Below are 22,326 nucleotides of genomic sequence, written 5' to 3'. Positions count from 1 at the left end.
TCAGCAACTATTGATAAGAGCAAATTAAGAAAACACAAAGGAACATGAATGGTTTTTGCTGTATTTGTGCAATGTCATGTTTTTCCTGTACTACTGAATAATTTGTGACAACGAAAATCTGTTGTAAGATTTTTGTTAAGCAGTATTATTTGAGTTTTTTGAAACTGTTAGAATGGCATTTCCCTTTGCTTCATTATACTTTCAGATTCAAACTATGATCTAGAAAAGAAAGAAACTGAAAGTAAATAAATAAGTGAAAACGAATTTTTAAGATTCATAGGAAAAGTAACAGCTTGAAAGCACTAACTGTTTTAAGCTTACTATACTAGAGAACTACCTGGTTGCCTACCTAACCTTTCCTCTGGTCCTTCAGGATAAATTATTTACTTAATCATATGCTATAGTGTGGTTTATTTGCATATGCATAAGTAACTTTGTTATTTTAATTCTCTTTTTGTTATCTTCACTCTCTCTTTGTTATTTTCATTCTCTTTTTTCTCTTGGGTGATCTAAATATAGATTTTTGAAAATGAGCCCTGTTTTCTCACTAGCTGATAAGGTTCTTGTGAATAATTGAGACCCTGAAACTACCTCAGATGTGGAGAGGCTATGACTTACTAAGGACACTCTCATATTGCTCATGTGTAAATTGAAACACGTTGAACGTGGAAGCAATCATCATCATAATATGATTGTTATAAAAAATCATTATCTTTCATGCTGGAAATGTCATTTAAATGTCAGTTTGGAAAATATAGAAATCCAACATGGGCTCTAAATACTTGCTGCTTAATTCACTTATTTTAGATGAATTGACATTCTACTAACCAGCCGTCATCTTGTCACTAAATGTTTTCTTGATTGAATAAAATGAGTGGAATACAGACAATTTATCGACTAAACTATTTCAGTTATTCATTTTTCCCTCAATTTGAAAGACCAGCTGTGAAAACTGCAATAATAACAATGAAAGTAGAATCTGAATACCAAAGAAAGTGTGTTTTCAGGAGTCTTCTAATCTAGTTATGCATAGTAATAAGATTTATCTATTTTTGATCTTTGCTTACATAAAATTTGTGTTTATAACTTTTCTTGCCTAGTAAAGTGTAGGAACAAAAGTCCCCCAAGCTGTTATATGAATCAATGTCAAGAGAAAATGAAGGATTCTTATTATTGAAATTCTTTTGTTAACTCTCTAGAAATATTTTGATTTTGAAAGGCAAGTTGAATCTTGAATTTAGTGACTCATTAAATAAGGAAGCATGCAAATCCTTTTACAGCAATGAGGTAAGAAGTTATTGTCCACTTCCTAATAGATAGTCCCTTAAATATTGTATAAGGCTTTTAGAAGTTATATCTTCATAGCCTTCCATGCAGGAAATAAACATATCTTCCAAAGAAGTCCAGTCTGGTACAGTATTTAATGAAGTAAATAAGACTCTATTGCTTGCAATTTCAATGGAGACACATTAATGACTCTGGAGTGGAGAGATAACACAGTACCGTAACAAGTATTGCCATGAGTTCTTACAGCTACACGCTATTTAACCAGAGGAAATCACATGCTTTACAACTAGTCTGTCTCACAACCAGAATCTAAATCCCATGGGGTCTCACCACTCATACAAATTAGTCCATCTCATGAAACAGGAGTTTACAAAATTTGTCACGGTTTTTTGAGATACCAAGATTTAGAGAGCTGTGAAGAGAGGGCATAATCATTAGTGTTATATATCAAATTGTCTGTATTTTTTGGCGTATTTCCCCAAGATAAAGCCCTCACTTTTTGCTTTTACCCAAAGCCACTGAAAGCTGCTCTAGAAAAATCATGTAACTGTGAAGAACTATGCTATTTTGAAGTCACGGTAGGAAAACACTAAGGGTCTCTTAAAAATAATTTTTAATTTCCAGTCAGCAAATTGATTCATCCTCCATTAGAGGGAGTGAATATTGAATAATTTCACCACTTTTCTCAAAGTGTTTATATCTTCTTTATCCCTGGCCTTATCTTCAAATTCACATGTGTCATTACGGCTGGTAAGCATTATTTCTGTGAACATATGATACCTGTCACTCTCCATCCCTATGGGAGTCTCTATAGTCTCACAAACTTTGTCCTTCCTCTTCTCTCAATCCGTAGTTCTCAAACATTGCACAACAATATTCTACCTGGAGACACTTTTGAAAGATAGAATGTTAGCCTACAACCCCAGCGTTTCTTATTCAGTAAGCCTGAGGAGGGGCTGGCAATTTTTCATTTCTAAAAGTTCATAAGGAGGTGCTGATGCTACTGTTTGGAGAACATGTTGGGAACCAGAAGCCTAAGAAAAAGAGAAGACTTTCTTCCTACTCAAGTTTAATTTCACTAATTGCTCCATATGACAACCCATTTTTAATCTTAGTTTGTTTCCTCTTATTTTTATTTAATTTATTCTTCACAACATAATCATATTCAAATCACTCTCATTTTGAAGACCTTTCGCAGCCCTGTTTATTGAGCTAGGGGTTATCTTTTCTTGAGTCACAGATAAGCTTATTTAAATTGGAAGTTTTTGTTTAATAGTTCCACTTTAGTGCCTGACTCTCACATCTCAGTGCAGCTCATTCTTGCCTCTTCTTTGTAGATTCAACCATGACCTCTGTAGGGAAGTAAAAGTAATATATTTTTCTCACCCTTTGCAAGATTTATGACTGACACCTCTATAAAAGACAGATTAACAAAAGAGGACATACAAATTTATTTAACGTAAGATTTACATTCAGAAATGAAGATGGAAAGAAACAGGAAATCCTGTATATTTTTATGCTAAGTTTAATGAAGTGTGGGCAGTTGTGCAGAAGTATAATTTGGTGAAGGGGCTGCAATCTAATGGTAATAAGTTAGGGGAACTTAGCAAAAGCTGTTTGTTCAGTTTCTTCTCTGTGTCTTCAGAGATAACATTCCTTTTCTCTGGTTATATGTTGGGCACGTCTCATATGAGGATCTTATAACCTATTTCAGAGGAAGGTTGGAGAAATTTTTTAGGGCCTGCTTCAGGAGAGAAGGACAGGAAAAGATCAGAGAGACCTTGTTTCTTCTGCGGTTTCCTCAAGTGCCAGGGTGCCATATTTTGGAGTAGCATGTACTGAACATCACCATTTCCTGATTATTGTATTTAAAAGTAAAATCACCGACCACTTCAACATTTGATATTCTGACTTCTCCCTCTTCTTGAAACTTTCTTTACTTTGGCTTCTATGCCAGCACTCATGGTTCACCATATTTCTCTCTGCTTCTTTTTCCATCTCTTATCTGCAATCCACCCTCTTTCCGCCTTTCTGGTCATCTGCACCATGGTTCTGTCACTGTCATTTTTATTCACACCCACTGGGGGATTACCTCATTCACATCCACAAGTTTGGCGTTCTTCTTAATCTGAAATCTGATTTCAGTCTAGAGCTCTCTCCAGAGATTCAGATCAGGACAGCCAAATTCCTACTTGACATAATCGCAAACATGTTTCACGGGAATCTCAAAGTTTGTAAGAATGCAAGAAGATAAGTAATTTTGCCTCTATATACCAATCATTTAATATTTTAGAACACTCATTAAAAGCACCTCCACCTAACCAGTTACGCAATACAAATTTAGGACTTGGTCTGTTCTCTCGAACATGTAATCAGTCAACAAACTTTGCCTTGCTGCTTCAATTCTTGCAACAGTTTGGCTCCTAACTTCAACTTCCTCCGGATCACGCTGTTCTATTGCCACCAGCACAGTCCTTTTGAAACAAAACTCTAATTTTTATTTTATTTTTTTACTCTCATGTATATTTTCTACCTTGCTTCAAAACAAGATTCAAAAGGTCTAGTTTCATATTCTAAACTTAATATCTGTCTGCTTACCTTGCCTACCAATGAAATTGCAGTTTGCTAATGACAATGTGTTACTTTTTTCATCATTGCATCAACACTAACTAGAATCTCTTACATCATTTTGTAAGCCACATCGGCATTTCCTTTGTGAAAAGTTTCCTCCCTCCATAACGTTCTTTCAATGTTCTTTCGGAAACTGTGTACCATGTGGTAATTTTTTAAAAGTAGGATTATTCTCCTGGATTTATTTTCCTATGTCAAGCATTTGGACCTAGTATTTTGTATAGATTCTACTAGAGTGCATGGTACCCAATAGTTGCTAAATAGATGTTTGTAAAAGTGAAATTAATTTAATTAACAGAATTTGGACCATTTGAAAATGAAGGAGACAAAAAATACTTCCTGTAGGCCCCAAGAGAAATAAATACACTGTCAACATAAAGACTTGGTACAAATGTTCATAGCAGTTTTATTCATAATGAAAAATTAGAAACAAAGCACTCATCAACTTGTAAATAATTAAAAACAGATGATGCAACATTACTAAGCTTTAGAGAATAAACTATTGTTGATAAACACAACAACATTGATGCAACTCATAAAATGATGATGATTTAAAGAAACTACAAATAAAATAATACCTACTTTATGATACCATTTACATTAAATCCCATTTTCAAATGGTCCAAAGTCTTATCTTTAGAGACAGACAATAGAGAATTGTTGGCTTGGGCCCAGGGCTGTGAAGGAGAGATTTGCAATAGGGAAGCTGATTTGTTTATTTAAAATAACTAACTTTTTTGTAGTTCATTTGTAAACCTAGTTTTAGATTAAGTATGTCAAGCTCAAATTCCATTAAAGATAAGTCAAGAAACATACATATACAGAGATCCAAGTGAAATCTAATATAAAGTGATAGGAATTGTGTTAAATTGGAGATTTCACGCTGCACCTAAAAACTTACAAATTTAAATATTATTAAATATTGACCTAGCCAATAAAAGCACATCTCCTTTACAGACTCAGTCCACAAACACTGGTTAGCAACTCTTGCATTGGAGAAAATAATAGTTTTTCCAAGATCAAGCTGAAAGAAAAAAGTGAAGTAGAGAATTAATTTAATTTATCATAATGAAGATAGAAGGTAAATTTTACCTTTTGGCAATTCTTCCGGTAAAATAGTTCTACTATAAATTGACCAGATGAGATTAATGGTGAGTCCAAACATATAAACCATTCTCTGGAAAAATATTGCTAGACAATGTGAGGTGAATTAATTATTTCAGTGTATAAAATAAACTTTAGAAGATCTGCAAGTGTGTGTGGGTGAGAGGGGAGGAAATGAGTGGTAAAGAGAGAGAAAGAGAGGAGGTATACATATACTTTTACACTAAGTGCAGAAAAATATGTAAGTGGACTTTTGCAAAAAATCTTTAAGCCATAAAAATTTAATTTAGCTGGTGAAACTCTAAAGAGATTCATATCTTTCCTGATTTAACCACAAATGAGGTAGACATCAGTGTTAATGTTATCAAAACTTCTTTGTAGAAGTTTATACCAGTTTGCTACATCTGAATTTCCTGATGATAGAAGGAAGAATCTTGGGTAAAATTGACATTTTACCATGAAGTTAATGTCATCAGTTCAGAAATACATGACTGGTTATCAAGATGTACACAAAAACATGAAGTTCAGATTTTCAAGCTCTAGCGAGAGTTAGGAGCAACAGAGTGGACACTATAGAACAGAATCACGTATAAGAAGAGAATAAACCTGTGGAGACATCATCCTCTGAAATGCAGAGTGCCACAAAATTCTGCTGTAGTGTATGTTTCTTTGTGAGTCTTCCTAATTAGCCCATCTAGCTGCAAATTGGTCAAGCCTTGACTGTGCATCAGACTCACATGGAGATCTTTCGCAAATATGAACATGTCATAGAATCACTTCAGAATTGCTAAGTCTGAATTTTCTCCTGTGACATGCAGATCTCTTCACTTTTCCTTCTTAAAAATTCTCCATATAATTCCAGTGTCCTGACACACGCGAAGCTCTTACTAAGCTTCCTTTCACCCACTCTGCCTATTCCTTTGCCCTATCTTGACCTAGGTGAGTATCTTAGCTACATATTTAATTATTAATCCCATGTTAAGTTTAATAAAGCATTATTGTAAAATGCTATATTAAGTGGATTAATATGAAGTATTACTGCCAGCATTTAAAGAGCAGATACCTAATAATTGCACCTATCTATAAACAGTCAAGAGACCAGAGATTAGTGTTAACCTTTTATTCTTTTCCATTCCTTCTGCAATTATTTCAGTAGTATCCTCATTACTTCCCACCAGGGATATTGTTTAGTTACCTAATTGGTGCTCCTGTCTCCATTATATTACCTTTCTAATTCATCCTACACATTCTTGTCAAATTAATTTCCCTAAATGATAATTCTATTCTAGGCCCAGTTCTGTTCAAAATCTTTACCTGCTAACCAAAATACAAATGTTATTCAAAGCCTCTAATACCATGTTCAAATCCATATTTTCAGTTTAATATCTCTCTGCTCATATTCGTATAATCTTCCCAACCAAGTTAACTGCCTCCAAAACAGCCTCATGTTTTCTAATTCTGTGCTTTAAAAAAATACTGTTATTGTTTCTGGAGGGTCTGTTTCTTCACCAACGTAACGCTCTCTGCAAGGGAGGCAGTGTCTTTAGTCTCACTCTACAGTTCTTTTCTTGTTTGAATGGTTAGTCTCTCATAAATGCTAATTTCTTAAAACAAGAAACCAATATTCTTTTTGTGTCCCATCTCTCACTGATACCATGTCAAGAACTAGAATAAAATTCCAGCATGCCCCTGTAATAAAATACAGTCTAGAAAAAAAAGCTCACAAACAGAAGACATTCATGCCAAAAATGCTTCATTATATTCACATGAATGTAGGGAATTTGAGAATATGAGAGCAATACCAACCACCAGCAATAAAAATCCAGAGAAATATTTTGAAGTGGTGTGACTGTGTTAATATTGTTTCACATATGAGCACATCTACATTTGCAATGTTTACTTGAAAACTGAAAATTAGGTTCACATTTGATTTAGCCATTTCTTGAAAACTGAGACTAATTATTGACCGTACTTAAATTAAATTGAGGTACCAGATAATCTCTGGCAAAAAGCAAGGAATAAATCTAGTGAATTAAGAAAGTAAGGAATTCATTATGTTATACTGTATATTCAACCTTAAAGAATATTTCTTTAAATTACTCTGACATATCTTTCAACAAATATTTTACCCATAGATTTGTGACAAAAGCCTCCGCATTTTGAAATGCTGTTTACAAATTGGTCTCCCTTGGATGAGGTGCTCTGGAGAACTCAATTTATGTTCACTTTATATAGGATTTCCGGTCTTAGTAGAGTTAAAAAACATACAGAGGTTTGAGGGTAGCAACAGGATTAATGTCACAACAAATTCTATCTCTGGGATAAGTCTGTCGTCGATTTCTAAATTTCAACTGAGTGATTAGGAATCTAGGTATCGTACTATTTCACAGAATGCCACACTTTATTAAAGGACCCATGCTTATTTTTTATTGGGAAGAAAAAAAGTAACAGGTAATCTAAACACAGTGACAGTCCACATATACACCAGAGAACAAGAGATCAATTCAATGACGAGGGCAGACTCTACTATCTCCATGAAATTTTGGGGTGCAAGGTGTTGTGTAAATGTAAAGCCACTACTAAGTATTCTTCTTAATAAAGGACAAGTTTATTTACTTTGTTACTTCATCAATAAAATACCTGAATAACGCTTGATATGCTCTTTTGAGTCAACTGCAAACTTTATTGCCTTAGCAATGAAAGCAAAGCAAACGACAAGGATTGGAGACCAAACATGTTATGGCTGTCAGCTGGTCCAGTATGCAGTAGTTATCTTTATGATTCTACTGTGGGGTCCCTGGAAATTCAAAACTTCTTCAAGAAGTTCGTGAGTTCTCAGGATGCTTTGTGGATCCTGTCACCACACTCAAATAAAAGAATCACAATAGAAACTCAAAAAAGTTTGGAACATTTCAGGACATACCTGTTCTCTTTTAAGGAAATGATTACTGTTCTGGCTTGGAGGATACTGACGCAGTCTGTACCTTCAGACCTTTTATCGATATAGACCTGCCCTGACACAACTCAAGCATTAACATGTTGAGATTCACTTAGGGTGGCTGGAAAAATATTAAGGGAAATCTTAGGGAAAGTGGTAAGATTATTGTCTTAAACTTTTGAAAGGCTGAAAGATTTTTATTAACTTATGGAACAGGCTGAAGGCAGCCAGCTCCTACCTTAGAGCATTAGATCATAAGGTGAAGATTAAAGATAACAAAAGCTTCCCCAGTTAAGTCTGTTTACTCTACATTCCTTTGTCTCTATCCTAACTGTTTACTCATGTAAACTGTTCTGGATGTCCCTCTCAAGGGGAGGTCGAAGGGGGATTACCCTTTAATGGTGTTCGTTCTGGGCCCAGCCCAAAACTTTTTTATCATTAGTAAAGCCACTCTTTTAACCAGGTTAATTGTCCACAAGCTTGTTGACTTAGAAGCTCTGTTATTAAATCTGTACTGAGTAAATGTAAGGAGGAACAGAGAGTAGAGATCGGTTAGCTGCAATTGCCCTCTGAGAACAGCTGACGATCCCTAAACCGACTCTTACACTGTATTCTGTGTCTGGGTGTATATTTGTTCATCTGTAGCTGAGTCAAGGTCTGCAGGTGGTGATCAATATCTCAGGTAGTGACTCCGACGTGATCAATGCCACAGCTAACAACCTATAGGAAGTTACCTGATATCTTCCACGTACGTACCAAGTCCTCCTACAGACTCATATGGTTACCTTCTTACGGTATTCTCTATGAAGACTGAGTGATAAGAAAGTGATCTAACCTGTTTATAAATCCCTCTGCTTTATGCCTGCACTGGCTGTAAGTAGGCTGCTGTCACTTCACAAAGGCAGTCATGGATGTTCTAGACAAACAACGAAACGAACAGTTATGGACTAGGATTTAAGCACTTGAGGGAGTATTAAAAAGACAATTCATGTGTCCACAATGTTGGTATTTCTGTTTCAAGCAACAGAAATTCAATTGCATTTTATTCTGTATGTGTACACGATTATCTGTTTATTTCTGTAATATTAAATTCTCATCCAAGGTGACCAGATTCTCTTGGAGGAAGACACTGAGCTATTGTATAAATGAAGGTTTTTACTTTGTTTTATGTACCTTTCTGTGCTTCTTGAATTTCTAATCATGTATAGTCATTTCTTTATGTCAATAGCAGCTATATGCATGGTGCTTTATAAGACATTTGAAATTTATTTTTTAATAATTCTCTGGACTAAAATGACTGAATGCTATTAAAAACAAAAATAATAGAATATCATAGAACTTTGGAGGTAAATTGGAGGGGAGGTAAAGAGGATGAAGGAGTTATGGGTACTACATGAAATGAATCAAGGAAGACACCTATATTGTAGAAGCTTTAAAAGATAAGACTTATTAAAAATAATAACATAATAAAAATAAGAAAGATGTAATGGAAAGTGGGAGGAGATGCATCTGAAAATAAGGTAAAAGTATATGTTCCTGTTATTTAAAAAATATTTTATTATCTTAAAAAAGTGAAGCACATAAAATCTTTATGCTTAGAGCAAAGATTGTCAACTGAGGAGCAAATTTTGCCCTCCAGGGGACATTGGCAATGTCAGGAGACATTTTGGATTAACATGTTTTGAAAGAAACGGTTGATTTTAATGAAATCTATTGGTTAGGTGCCAGGGGATCCAACAAAAAAAAATCTTATAACACACAAGTGTGCTGTGCACAAAAACGATCAACCAGTTCAAAATGCCTATTATAGACAAGAATGTCGGAATAGCTGCAAAATAATACAAGGCAGACTTTCATTTTATGTTTATTTGCAATGTTGGAGAAAAGTTTGAATCCCCAAAATTTGCTTTCTATCCTATTAGCTGTTCATATGTGTATTTGTTCATTTTCACAGTGCTATAAAGAAGTACCTGAGACAGGGTATTTTATAAAGGAAATAGGCTTAATTGACTCATGGTTCTGCATTAGTGCAGAGGCCTCAGGAAACTTGCAATCATGGCAGAAGGGAAAGCAGGTACACGGCAGCAGGCAAAAGAGAGAATGTGAAGCGGAGAGCCCCTTATAAAACTATCAGATCTCATGAGAACTCACTCACTATCTTGAGAGCAGCATGGGGGATACTGCCCCTATTATCCAGTCACTTCCCACCAGGTCCTGCCATTGGCATGTGGGGATTAAAATTCAAGATGAGACTGAGGTGAGACCACAGAGCCAAACCATGTCAATATGCAAAAATAATACAATTTGGTTCTTAGGTTTCATTAGATGTTCTGGTTTCGTGGCCTGGTTGTAAAATTAAATATTTCACTACACTTATCAAGCATTTCACTTATGACTCCAGAAATATAGCTCAAGAATATGATTTTAATAATTGAATTAATGTTGATATTTACTGCAATAAGTAAATAATTATTCTACATATAATATGAAATAATTTTTAAAGATAAAAATTATGTTAGAAATAATGTGAAATTCTCTCTCTCTCTCTCTCTCTCGACAGAATCTTGCTTTGTACCCACGCTAGAGTACAGTGGTACTATCTTGGCTCCCTTCAGCCTCTGCCTCCCAGGTTCAAGTGATTCTCCTGCCTCAGCCTCCCAAATATCTGGGAATACAGACACCCACCACCACACCATGCCTGGCTCATTTTTATATTTTTTAAATAGAGACAGGGTTTGAACATTTTGGCCAGGTTTGTCTCAAACTCCTAGCCTCAAGTGATCCTCCCAGCTCAGCCTCCCAATGTGCTAGGATGAACCACCGTGGCTGGCCAATAATCTTTCATTTTTTAAACTAAATTAAATAATATTGAAATTGGACATATGGGAATGAGAAAAAGACTAAATCCATTGAAGATGAAATACCACAAATATGGCTACAGCTTTATTACAGATTTCATATATAAACATATATATTTATATGTATATGTATATACGTATGTATTTATGTATACATTTATATATTATACATATATATTTATATGTATAATATATAAATAAATATTTGTTATGTTATATGTATTGTATAGTTATTATATACAATCATTGAAATATAAAAGGCAGTGTGGAAATTTAGGTAATAAGAGACACAATGTCTTTCCTTGTCAGTTCACAATTTCTTTCACACCTCTAAACATTGAAGACAATGAGTGAACATATCCTGTTCATTATAAACAGAGGTGACAGGCACAACCACTGTGTTCATTTAAAGATGAAAAAAATTGTACCAGTCAATCCCATTTTGCACTTCCAGAGGATTTCTTAGTAGACCCACTGTGACCCTGGAGGGGAGTTCAGGGGGCAGACAGAACCACGGCTTTTATCTTCCTGTTGTTGAGGTCCTTCTTCTGCTCTAAGGCCCTGGAAGCAAGTGTCAAGGAATGCATCATGAGCACAGTTGTGTTCCAACAAAACTTCATTTACAAAAACAAGTACTGTGCTAGATTTGATCAGTGAGCCAAAGATTTCCCTGTCCTATAGTTTAAAAAACTCATCATAAATTATCTCAACAAATATTTTTCCCCACATCTTTCTTCTTTAATATGTGCTCATAAATACACAACTGGGGACATGTGGCCTCTTTCCTGGTTGACACTTGCTGAGCTAGAGAATATCATAAGCTCACCAAATGCTCCCACCAGGAGTCAAAATAATTTGGGAGAAAGCATGATATGATATTTGTTTCAGGAGTTTTCTGGGATTGGGCTGCAGAGATAGAAGTGAGTGCTTCTTGTCAAGAGAAAACTGAGTGTTGGATGCCATCTGAAATGGCCCACAATAGTAGGGGCAGGAGTGAGGGGTGGCAGTAGGAGCAGCCAGCATTTGTAGACTGTAGCTTGGCAGTGATAGATCTGAGTTTTCTCTTGGGCTGAGAAGACAACCTTCGATATAGCTAGGCGAAGACATCCACCTGAGGAGATGGGGAGACCGTAGAAGAGAATTGCTGAGATAAAGAGGCCAAAAGTCCTTGCCAAAAAATAGTGTATGGGGTGAGTTGTGGGAAGAGTGGGACTCTAAAACTCCTGAAAATAGTAATCTATGTAGCACGTGGGTGGGTGCCTGTCATTACAGTGCATGGTCATAGCCAAACGAGAGTTGCAAATAACGCCAGCTTAGTACAGTCATGCTACTATTGTTTTTACTTCCCCTCAGTCAAATCTGACCTCAAAAGAGCCAGATGTCAGAAAAAGAGACAAAATATGTAAGGATGAACCACTCCCTATTCTGTCACTGAAAATCCTCAAAGTATGGAGTCAGAGTGAAAGGAAGGAGAGAATATTTACATGAAAAACTACTAATTTAAGTTAAAGGTAGAGTACAAACCAGAGCAAATTATTTCAATCCAGAACAAAATTAAAAGATTATTCAAAAACTGAAAACATCTAAAAAATACTAGGACACTAGGGTAAAAGAAAAGTGAGACTGTAAATCAGGTGTTTTGTTCCTTTGGCTTTTGCTGCATGAGTGTGTGGGTATATACTGGGGAGGGCATGCATAGGTATGCACATGCAATAGTGATTAAGTTAAAATTTCAACTAACATCACGGGTAGAAAAATAAATGCCAAAACGAGGTTTCAGACAAAGATTTATCACTTAAACGACAATGCTAAATGTCATATCATGGCACAGAAAACCACTTTCCTATAGAGCCTCATCACTTAGAAGCTCTGTGCTCACCAACAATGTGGCATAAGCCAGGAGCAATTGCCTTTTATTCCTGGGAGTTGTCAGAAGGGCTCAGTAGGATGTCCTCTAAAGAACAGTGTGAAAGCACTCACAGGAGAATGGGTTAGCTGTAAACACACATCAGCCCTCGATAGTGCAATGCTATCCTGCAAAAGGTCTGCTCAGATAAGAAATTCAACTTTTATTCTTCCTACTGTATCTTTATGTACCAACCTCACAGAGATAGGAAGGTTTATCCTGCCACAAGGGAAAGAGGTTCTCAACTTAGAAAGAGGTTACTCATCCTCCGGCTGCTTAAAGTTTCTCATCTGTTCAGTGAAGATTTAATTACTAAATTAAATCAGTTTTCAAAATGGGCAAAGGAGTAACTTCCACATAGAAGCTGGGTGGAAATAATGACTTATGCAAATTATATAGTATAAATTCTGATGTTTCCAAATACTAAGCTTGTGTCTGTGTGTCTGTGTGTGTGTGTCTGTGTCTGAGAGAGAGGGCACACGTGTGAGCATGTGTGTATGAAGAGAGAGAGGGAAAGAGAGACAGAGAAATTAGAGTCCCTGCTTTCATAGAGTTTAATGCCTATTAAAGAAGAAAGATGTAGGGGGAAATATTTGTTGAAATAATTAATGAGTAGTTCTTTAAGCTATAGGGCAGGAAAATCTATGGCTCACTAATCAAATCTAGCACAATACTTGTTTTTGTAAATAAAGTTTTGTTGGAACACAACTGTGCTCATTCATGTATGCATCGTCTGTGGCTGCTTTCAAAGTCCAAAAGCAGACCTGAGTAGCTGTGACAGAGTCTCATTGTCTAGCAAAGGCTAAATTGTTTACTGTCTGTCCATTTATAGGGAAATTACTGATTCTCCTTCTACAGAGCTTAAAAGAAGATTAAGAGATTCCAAGTTCAAACTGTGAGTTGAATATGCACATATAATTTCACTCCCCCTAAAACTTTACCAAAGTGATTAAGGAAAACATAATTAAGAAGAAAGAGAAGCATAAAGTCAAGGAGGAGGCCAGGACAGAGGAACATATAACAAATCAACGAAATATTGGGAACTGGAAAACAGCCGGTCAAGAGGTAACAGAATTAACAGAACAAAGAATGCTGAATTCTAAGCAGGAAATGAGAAAATTTGAGAAACTGATCAATGTTTTATACTGCAGACTTTTCAAAAGGCTCAGAAAATGGTAGCAACAGGAATGAGGGCAGATGACAATGACGATAATGGCAAGATAATAAAGATGTGTGATCCTAATATGAAAAGGTCTCTGTAAAGGTCACTGTATGGAAAAAAAAAGTCTATCCTGTTAATGAGAATTCTTGTATCTTTGGGAGCTACACAAACAATTAGTATCGAGGTTGCATTTGGGGAGAAAAACTAAGTATAGGAGGGAAAAGCGTGTATTTTTACTGATTTGATCCCTTGTACTTCTGCTTTCTTTCCATGAGCATTTGTATATTTTGAATCAAAAAGAAGAGATATGAAAAACACTTTCTCAAAGGATTTTATTCTTTTAAATAAAAAATACTTCCACTATTGTGCTCTAAGATGCAAACACAATCCTGATATTTTGTCTGGGTTCCTTGTTGAAAAGAAACAATAGATTTATTTTGCACAGTTGAAATCACAAGGTGTGAGATTCCCAGAAGTTCACAAATGTCTCCTCTTTTCTCATCTCCAAACACATATACTTCACTGCCAAACTCTCTTCCTAAATGACTCAGTGAGAGAAGTAAGCAAGGCTGGCTCTGGGAGATGAGATAATAACACCTAATTGGCAGGAAGGATGATGAATCTCTTTCCTATAACCAGAAAAGGTAAACGAGTTTCAAATTTTCCCCTATGTAAGGACCAATCTATCTGTGTCTAGCACTGCTCTCCATGGTGGATAACTATAGAGACAGGGGAAAGATAGATAGTTACTTATTGCTAAGGCCTTCAACACACCAGGAAAGGTGTTAATTTCTGTACCCAGTCTCTGGTCAGAAGTGGCTGTCAGTGAATGATGCCTTTGAGCTCATCTGGAAGCTCCGTATCTCATCCAAGCTGTATACTTTCTTAGAGTTATTTAAAGTATCAGCAGGCAATAGAAGCATTGTATTTTTTGCTCTAAAAAAATAACTTTCCATTTCTTACATCTGAATATTATGGGGCAAAGCTAACAGTAAATTAAACATCTATATGTATATATGAACATATAACATATATATATATTTAATGCTATAAAGAGAAATCATTGTAATATAGCAGTGTACTTTAAGAGCAAAAATACTGGACTCTGATTGAGTTGCAAGGTTATAGAAGGTTTTCCTGAATCGTGACCTTAGAATTGATATTTTAAGGATGAGTTGGAATTATGTATGAATGGAGGAGTAGAACAGGAAGAATTATTTCTGCATAGAAAATATGAAAGTAGAAGACAACATGAAAGTTTTGGACCTCAGAGATCCATATACCTGAAATGGGTAGAACAAAGAGGGAAATGATGACTTTTGCCTGGGCAGAAACCCCTTAGCTATAGTCAAAATCTATGGGTAACGTGAAGGATTTTTCTCTTCATCACTAAACAGTAGAAGCCATTAAAGCCACTGAAGGTTTTAAACAAAAGAATTGCATGATTTAAATAATATTTTTAGAGTATCTCCTGAGAAAGTTGAGAATGGATTACAACAGGACAGGTATTAAGAGTGAATATCATTTATAGAGTCATTTACTTGTCATAGATCAAGTAAGAGATTGTAATAGTGAGACTTAAGGTGGTAAAGAAGTTGGGATATTGGTCTGAGTGTGCTGGCTCATCTCTGTAATCCCAGCACTTTGGGAGGCCCAGGTGGGTGGATCACTTGAGCCCAGGAGTTCAAGACCAACCTGGGCCACACAGAGAGACCCTGTCTCTATAAAAGAAAAAAGGAAAAAAAAAAAAAAAGAAAAACACAAAAATGAGCCAGGCCTGGTGGTCCATGCCTGTAGTCCCATCTATTCTGGAGACTGAGATGGCAGGATTGCTTGAGACCTGGAGGCAGAGGTTGCAGTTAGCTGAGATCTTTCAACTGCATTTTAGCTTGTGCAAAAGAATGAGACCTTGTCTCTAAATAAAAACAAATGAGATGTGAAAGACATATCAAAGAGGCAAAAATTGTCTAGATATAGATATAGATATACACACACATATATACAACACGAAATAGATATAGATATACACACACATATATACAACACAGATGTGTGTATATATGTGTGTGTATGTATATATCTATGTATGTGTCTCCTCTTAAGGGAGAAGGAATGTAACAAAGAAGACTTATAGAATTCAGACTTGAAAACTGAAATGATCATGGTAAAATTCCCAAAATAGGGAGTATGAGGGAACATTTATTGAGCAAATACATTATGAGTGCTAGGAAATGCCGGGTAGATAAAAAAAGCATCATAGACCCTGCCTCTACAGTATTAAAAACAAAAAATAAAATGAGGAACAATTGTGTTACAGATTTTATTACAATACAAGTACTGAGACACCATATTTCAAGGAGCTGGGAAAGCCTTGTCTACAGAGGAGTGTTTACATAGAGGCCTGAAAGAAGCAGCTCTATGAAAAGTTCAGGAAACTGCTGCAGGAAGAGAGAATGGACAGCAGGTACAGAGTCCTGAATAGAAGTGACAACAGAAAACTGAAAGAAATATATAATCTAAGCGAGGTATCAAAGAAAGAGAAGAAAAGCCATGAGTGAAAAAAAACAGAAATGCTATAAAATGCGGACAAATATCTTAGGCTCAAAGAGACTACAAAAGTGCTTAAAGTAAGTTATATTTGGAAACAGTCAATATGCATTTGTAATAAAAAGTCTAAATATAAGACCTTCCAGCTGGTGGATGTATATTATGAATACAACTGGATGGACTGGATGCTGCACAACCATAAAATATATTACTATGTATGCATAATAAAAAATGTTTTTACATAAATATAAATATATGAATATTACAATTAACAAGTCTTTATGCATAATTATCCTTTTCATTATACTTTTATATGTTTATTTTTATTATTTATTTTATTTACTTTGAGATGGACTTTCACTCTTGTTGCCCGTGCTGTAGTGCAATGGTGCAATCTTGGCTCACTGCAACTTTCACCTCCTTGGTTCAAGTGATTTTCCGGCCTCAGTCACCCAAGTAGCTGGGATTACAGGTGCCCGCCACCATGCCTGGCTAATCTTTGTATTTTTAGTAGAGATGGGGTTTCACCATGTTGACCAGGATGGAGTGTGGTAAGCACTAAATCCCATATGACTGGTGTCCTAAAAGAGAGAAAAAAGACATGCACAGAGGAAGACAACATGAATAGTCACACAAGGGAAGAATGCTATGTGATAACAGAAGCTGCATTTGGAATGATGTAGCTACAAGCAAACTAATGAACACATTGGATTAGCAACTACAACCAAAAACTAGGGAAAAGCAAGAATAATTCTTCTCTTGCACTATTCTATACACTTCTAGCAGTGACTGAGGCCATGACTCTCCTGATACTTTGATTTTGGACTTCCAGTATCCAAAACTTTAAAATTATGAATTCCTGTTTTTTCAAACCACCTTTGTTTGTGGTACTATGCTGAAATGCTCTTAAGAGACCTACACAGTTACCTGGAAAATTAGCTTAGATGACCCAGTCTGTAAATCAAAGAAAATCACCTGAGAAGTCACTCTTGCATATTTAATTTGTGCCCAGATTTTGATTAAATCAGAAAGAACATTATTCTTTCATACGTGTGTATTTGAGTCTATGTGTTTAGTACATTTGTTGATTTGTATGTCTGTGAATGAATGGATCAGAGGTAGGGATCAGAAACAGGGAAGCACGTGTCTTTTTCTGTTTTCTGTTGAGACTTCATGAAAGTTTTTTATGTCTTCTCTTTAAGTGGAAAGGTAGACTAGAATTTTTCAGATATTTTTAAATCAAACTGACAGTGCTGGTATGGGAACCATACTCTACATATCTGATTTATAGTCACCAAAAGCTCAGCTTTACAGGTCTTTGAAACATGAACTGGTTTCAGAATTTACTGATCAAAACACAAAGAAATGCAATCATATTCAAGATGAGAACTATCTCTGTGACAAATCAAATAGCACCTATTTTATAGGCATTCAAAGACTTCCCGCCAAACTCTCAGATTATTTCCCTTACAAGTTTGAACATAATTTAGCCAAGGAAAATGAATGCTTCTAAGCTTCAGTGCTTTACTGCAATTAAATTTTGCTGACAGTAGTGTGTGATCATTTTCTTACCTCTTAAATAAACACCAAGTGTAGGAAACAGAATTGCTTCCCTAAACCTCTTTGGTAAAATGATGATAATGGATCCAGTCTTTTGATCAGGTACTGTAATAAAACAAAGCTACTATATTTTCTCTTTCTTCATATACTCCTTTGCTCTCCCTCCCTCTCCCTTTCTCCAGTCTGTCTCTTTCTTTCTCTCTGTCTTTATTTCTTGCCTCTTTTTCTCCTCTTCTCTCTCTTCTACTTTACCTATTGTCATTTTAGCCTTTCTACTTTTTTAGTAACACTTTAACTCATGTGACACTGTTTTGGTTCTAAAAATATTGTACCAGTTCTGTATAATTAAATGTCTAAAGGCTGCCTCATATTTCTCTATTATCTTATAAATATATTTAACAATTTAATGTCAGTTAAATTATGGATATACATCATGATTTGATGTTTCAAGATTTCTTACAGTGATGATTTTGTTGCTTTAAATGTAAATATTACATACTAAAGATCCAACCAGAAAGCTCTAGTTATATGTTTTTGCTACTTCCTAAAAATGAATTTATCTGGGTCTTACATTAACAATGACAATGCACTGAGACACATAATCATCATTTTAAACCACTAGATGAAATAAATCTGCAGTCTAATAAAATCATCTCCAGTTGTTAAAAATATTTCTATTCTAATGTTATGCTTAGAAGGATATATTGCATTGTCTTATGTTTGCCAGCAATAAGAAATATTTTTAGCCTCATGGAGCTTAGGGACCAAATCAGATTACTGATCAAAATAGTGCAATAATTCATGCAAGCAATTTCAAAAATGAAAACAAAAATACCAAATTCCTCAGAATTCATCTGACATGGTGTTAACAATTATACCAAACAGTTCGAGAAAAACAAGGGTTTTTGGTGATGAAGGAGTCTTTCAAGAGTGTAATTTCTAAGAAAGAGAAAAAGACACATTTCCTTTTTGAGTTTAATGAGCTCTAGAATCCAAAGGCACACCTAGAACTGCTGGGGCATAGAAGGTGAGATACAGAAAGATGACAGAGGGCACAGCAAGTAGGCAGAGGGCAGATACCAAGATGGCCCATCACCCTCACCAACCTTACACTACCGAGATTATAAAGTTCCCACAGTGAAATGAGGCAGGCTTCATGGAGCCCTACCTGAGCTTTCTCCCAGGTCACCGAGGAGGGTGCAGGTATGAACATGCTAGCCACCCCAAAAAAGTTCCCAGCTGAACAAAGTCCCACATTCAGGAGATCTGGAGAATGCTTTTCAACCCACCCTCACCTATATATTAATACCAGTGTTCCACGGTTGAACTGAATACTGGCAGCTGGTCTCAGCATGTAGTACAGCTTGAGCTGATTGGTGTCACTGGCAGTGGAAAACAGCAATGAAGACACTACCTTATCTTGTTTCCACAGACTCCTCTCCCTGCAGTCAGTAGCTGCTAAATACTTTGAAGTTGTAGCAAAATTTATAGAGGATGCAGGAGGAAAAAAATGTTTTAAAGAAGGAAGCCCTTGTGAATGATGTTGTGAATGTCTCCTACTACTTTGAAGTTAGGTATGGCCCTGTGACTCTTCTGGCTGATAAAATGTGAGTGGAAATCATCTGTGCAACTTTAAAGCTGAACCATGACATTTCTAGTGCTTGGTTCCCAAGCTGTTTCTTGACCTACCATGGTGATTGAAGAGCCTTTGATTTCCAGATGATGAAGTTACATGATCCCATCGTGGAGTTTCATGAGTCCTGATATGAAGAGCTGATACTTGCTAAACTTGCAAACTTGCTTTGAATATGTAGCATGAAGTGATGTGTGTGTGTGTGTGTGTGTGTGGTTTGTTCTTGCTTAACATAATTAATACACCATTCAAGTTTTGAAACAAATGGATATTATGGGAATTAAATGTGAGATGGAGGTCAAAAGATTAAATTTATTGCTGATAACAGCTAAATTGTAGGCAAAAAACTGATAATAAGCCTTTTAACTCAACTCACAAACTAGGTAGATTAGCTCACAGTCTCAGGCAATGGTGTCCTAAGCAGGCCTCTCCATGAGAAGAGCACCCCTGGGGAAAGGCAGCCACAGCATCCTGAGGGTGTTTTTTTTTCTTAGAGACTGTCGCTCTGTTAGGTTGCTTTTGTGATCTGTAGTGGGAAGTAGAGTCTCAAAAAGGCTCTAAAGTATCTTGGAAAATATATTAGTTATAATAACTGCAAAGACATTCTATAACCGTCTATTGCTGAAAATGTACTTTTTTAAAGAGATGGGATCTCTCTGTGTTGCCCAGGCTGAAGTTCAGTGTCTGTACTATTCATAGATGTGATCGTAGCACACTGCAGCCTCAGACTCCTGGGCTCAAAAGATCCTCCCACATCAGCCTTTTGCATAGCTGGGAATGCAGGTGCATGCCACCATGCCTGGCTGAGAATTTATTCAACTTCCTTTCTCTAATTATGTCCAAAATAGCATACCAGTAGCTTGAAAGTAAGTTAACTGATAACATTATGATTTTCCAGTGAATAGACCCTCCAATAATAATATGCCACTGCTAACATTTTAAATATTAACCACTTTTTATTTTCAAATTTTCATGCTAGTTGGAATTTAAAGACTAAATACCTTTGTGAATTTATGTTCAGATAAATATCCAAAGGAATATTAAATATTAATTTTTTTCCCCTGTGACTGTATGTATATGAATCCAATGACCAAAATTTCTTAGGTTAAAGATCAGAAATCATGATTCTCCCTCTCTGCTTGCTTCATTTTCCTAACTGTTCATTCTCGGTTTCAAAGCTTTTGAAAATCTTGGAGGAGTAGAAGTTATATCAGAAGATGCAACCTAGTCCATAAATCAATAGTGATAATTCACTTCAGGGCATGAGAAGTTCTATTAATTCACCAAGTGTCCAAAATCCTCCTTTTTTGCTTTTATTATTAATTTTAAGTGATGCATAATAATCACACATATTTACGGAGTGAGTATGATATTTTGATACATACAATGTATAATAATCTAATTAGGCCAATTAGTATATTCATTACCTCAAACACTTATCCTTTATTTATGTGGTTGATATTTAAAAACTGTTCTTCTGGCTACTTGAAAATTGCCATTTTAACTACAGTAAATATAATTACAGTCATGCTATAATGCTATAGAATATTAGAACTTATTCCTCTTATCTAGCTGTACTTTCGTATTTCTTAATCAACTTTCGGCTAACCCTCCAGACTCCCCCCATCCACCCTCTTCATCTGTAGTAACCACTATTCTACTCTCTGTTTCTATGAGATTAGAATCTTTTGCTTCCACATTTGAAAGATAACATGCGGTATTTATTTTTCTCTATCTGGCTTATTTCGCTTAGCAGGATGTCCGCCGCCAAGTTCCTCTGTGTTGTCATGGATGGCAAAATTTGGTTCTTTGTATCGGCTGAATAGTATTTTATTGAGTGTATATGCCACATTTTCTTTATTCATTCATCTGTTGATGGATATTTAGGTTGATTTTATATCTTAGCTCTTGCAAATAGTGCTGCAATAAATATGAAAGTGCAGATATCTCTTCAACAGGCTGATTTCCTTTCCTTTGGCTATATACTCAGTTGTGGAATTACTGGATCCTACGGTTCTATTAATGTCTTTGTTTTTATTAAGAAAACTAAAAACTAAGTTTTTTTCATTTTCTTTTTTGTAATTTTTTTTTTCAGGAATCTCCATATTGTTTTCACTCCCCCCAACAGCATACAAGACCTTCCTTTTTTCTGCGTATTCACCAGCATTTTTTATTTTTTGTCTTTTTGAAAATTGCCATTTTAACTAGGATGAGATGAAATCCCTTTGTGGCTTTAATTTATATTTTTCTGATTATTACTGATGTTAAACATTTTTTATGTATTTTTAAAGAGGTGTCTATTCAGCTCATTTACCTATTTTTATGTCCAATTATTTGCTCATGTGTTTTTGTTGTTGTTGAGATGTTTGAGTTCCTTCTATATTCTGGATTATTAATCCCTGGTCGGGTGAATAGTTTGTAAATATTTTCTTCCTTTCTGCAGGTTGTCTGTACACTCTTATAATCGTTCCCTTTGCTGTGCAGAAGTTTCTAGAATAATATAATATCATTTATTTTGTTTTGTTTTTGTACCAGGAGACATTACAACAACTGATACCACAGATATGCAAAGGATTGTTAGGAAGTATTGCAGATGTCTATGACCCAACAAATTATTAAACATAGTGGAAATGAATATATTTCTGGACATATACAACCTACTAAGAAGAAATAGAAAACCTAAGGAGACCAATTACAAGT

Source organism: Aotus nancymaae, unplaced genomic scaffold, assembly GCF_030222135.1.
Source record: "Aotus nancymaae isolate 86718 unplaced genomic scaffold, 86718_ANA_hifiasm-v0.15.2.pri h1tg000014l, whole genome shotgun sequence".
Lineage (NCBI taxonomy): Eukaryota > Metazoa > Chordata > Mammalia > Primates > Aotidae > Aotus > Aotus nancymaae.
Note: the sequence above shows the minus strand (reverse complement) of the source record.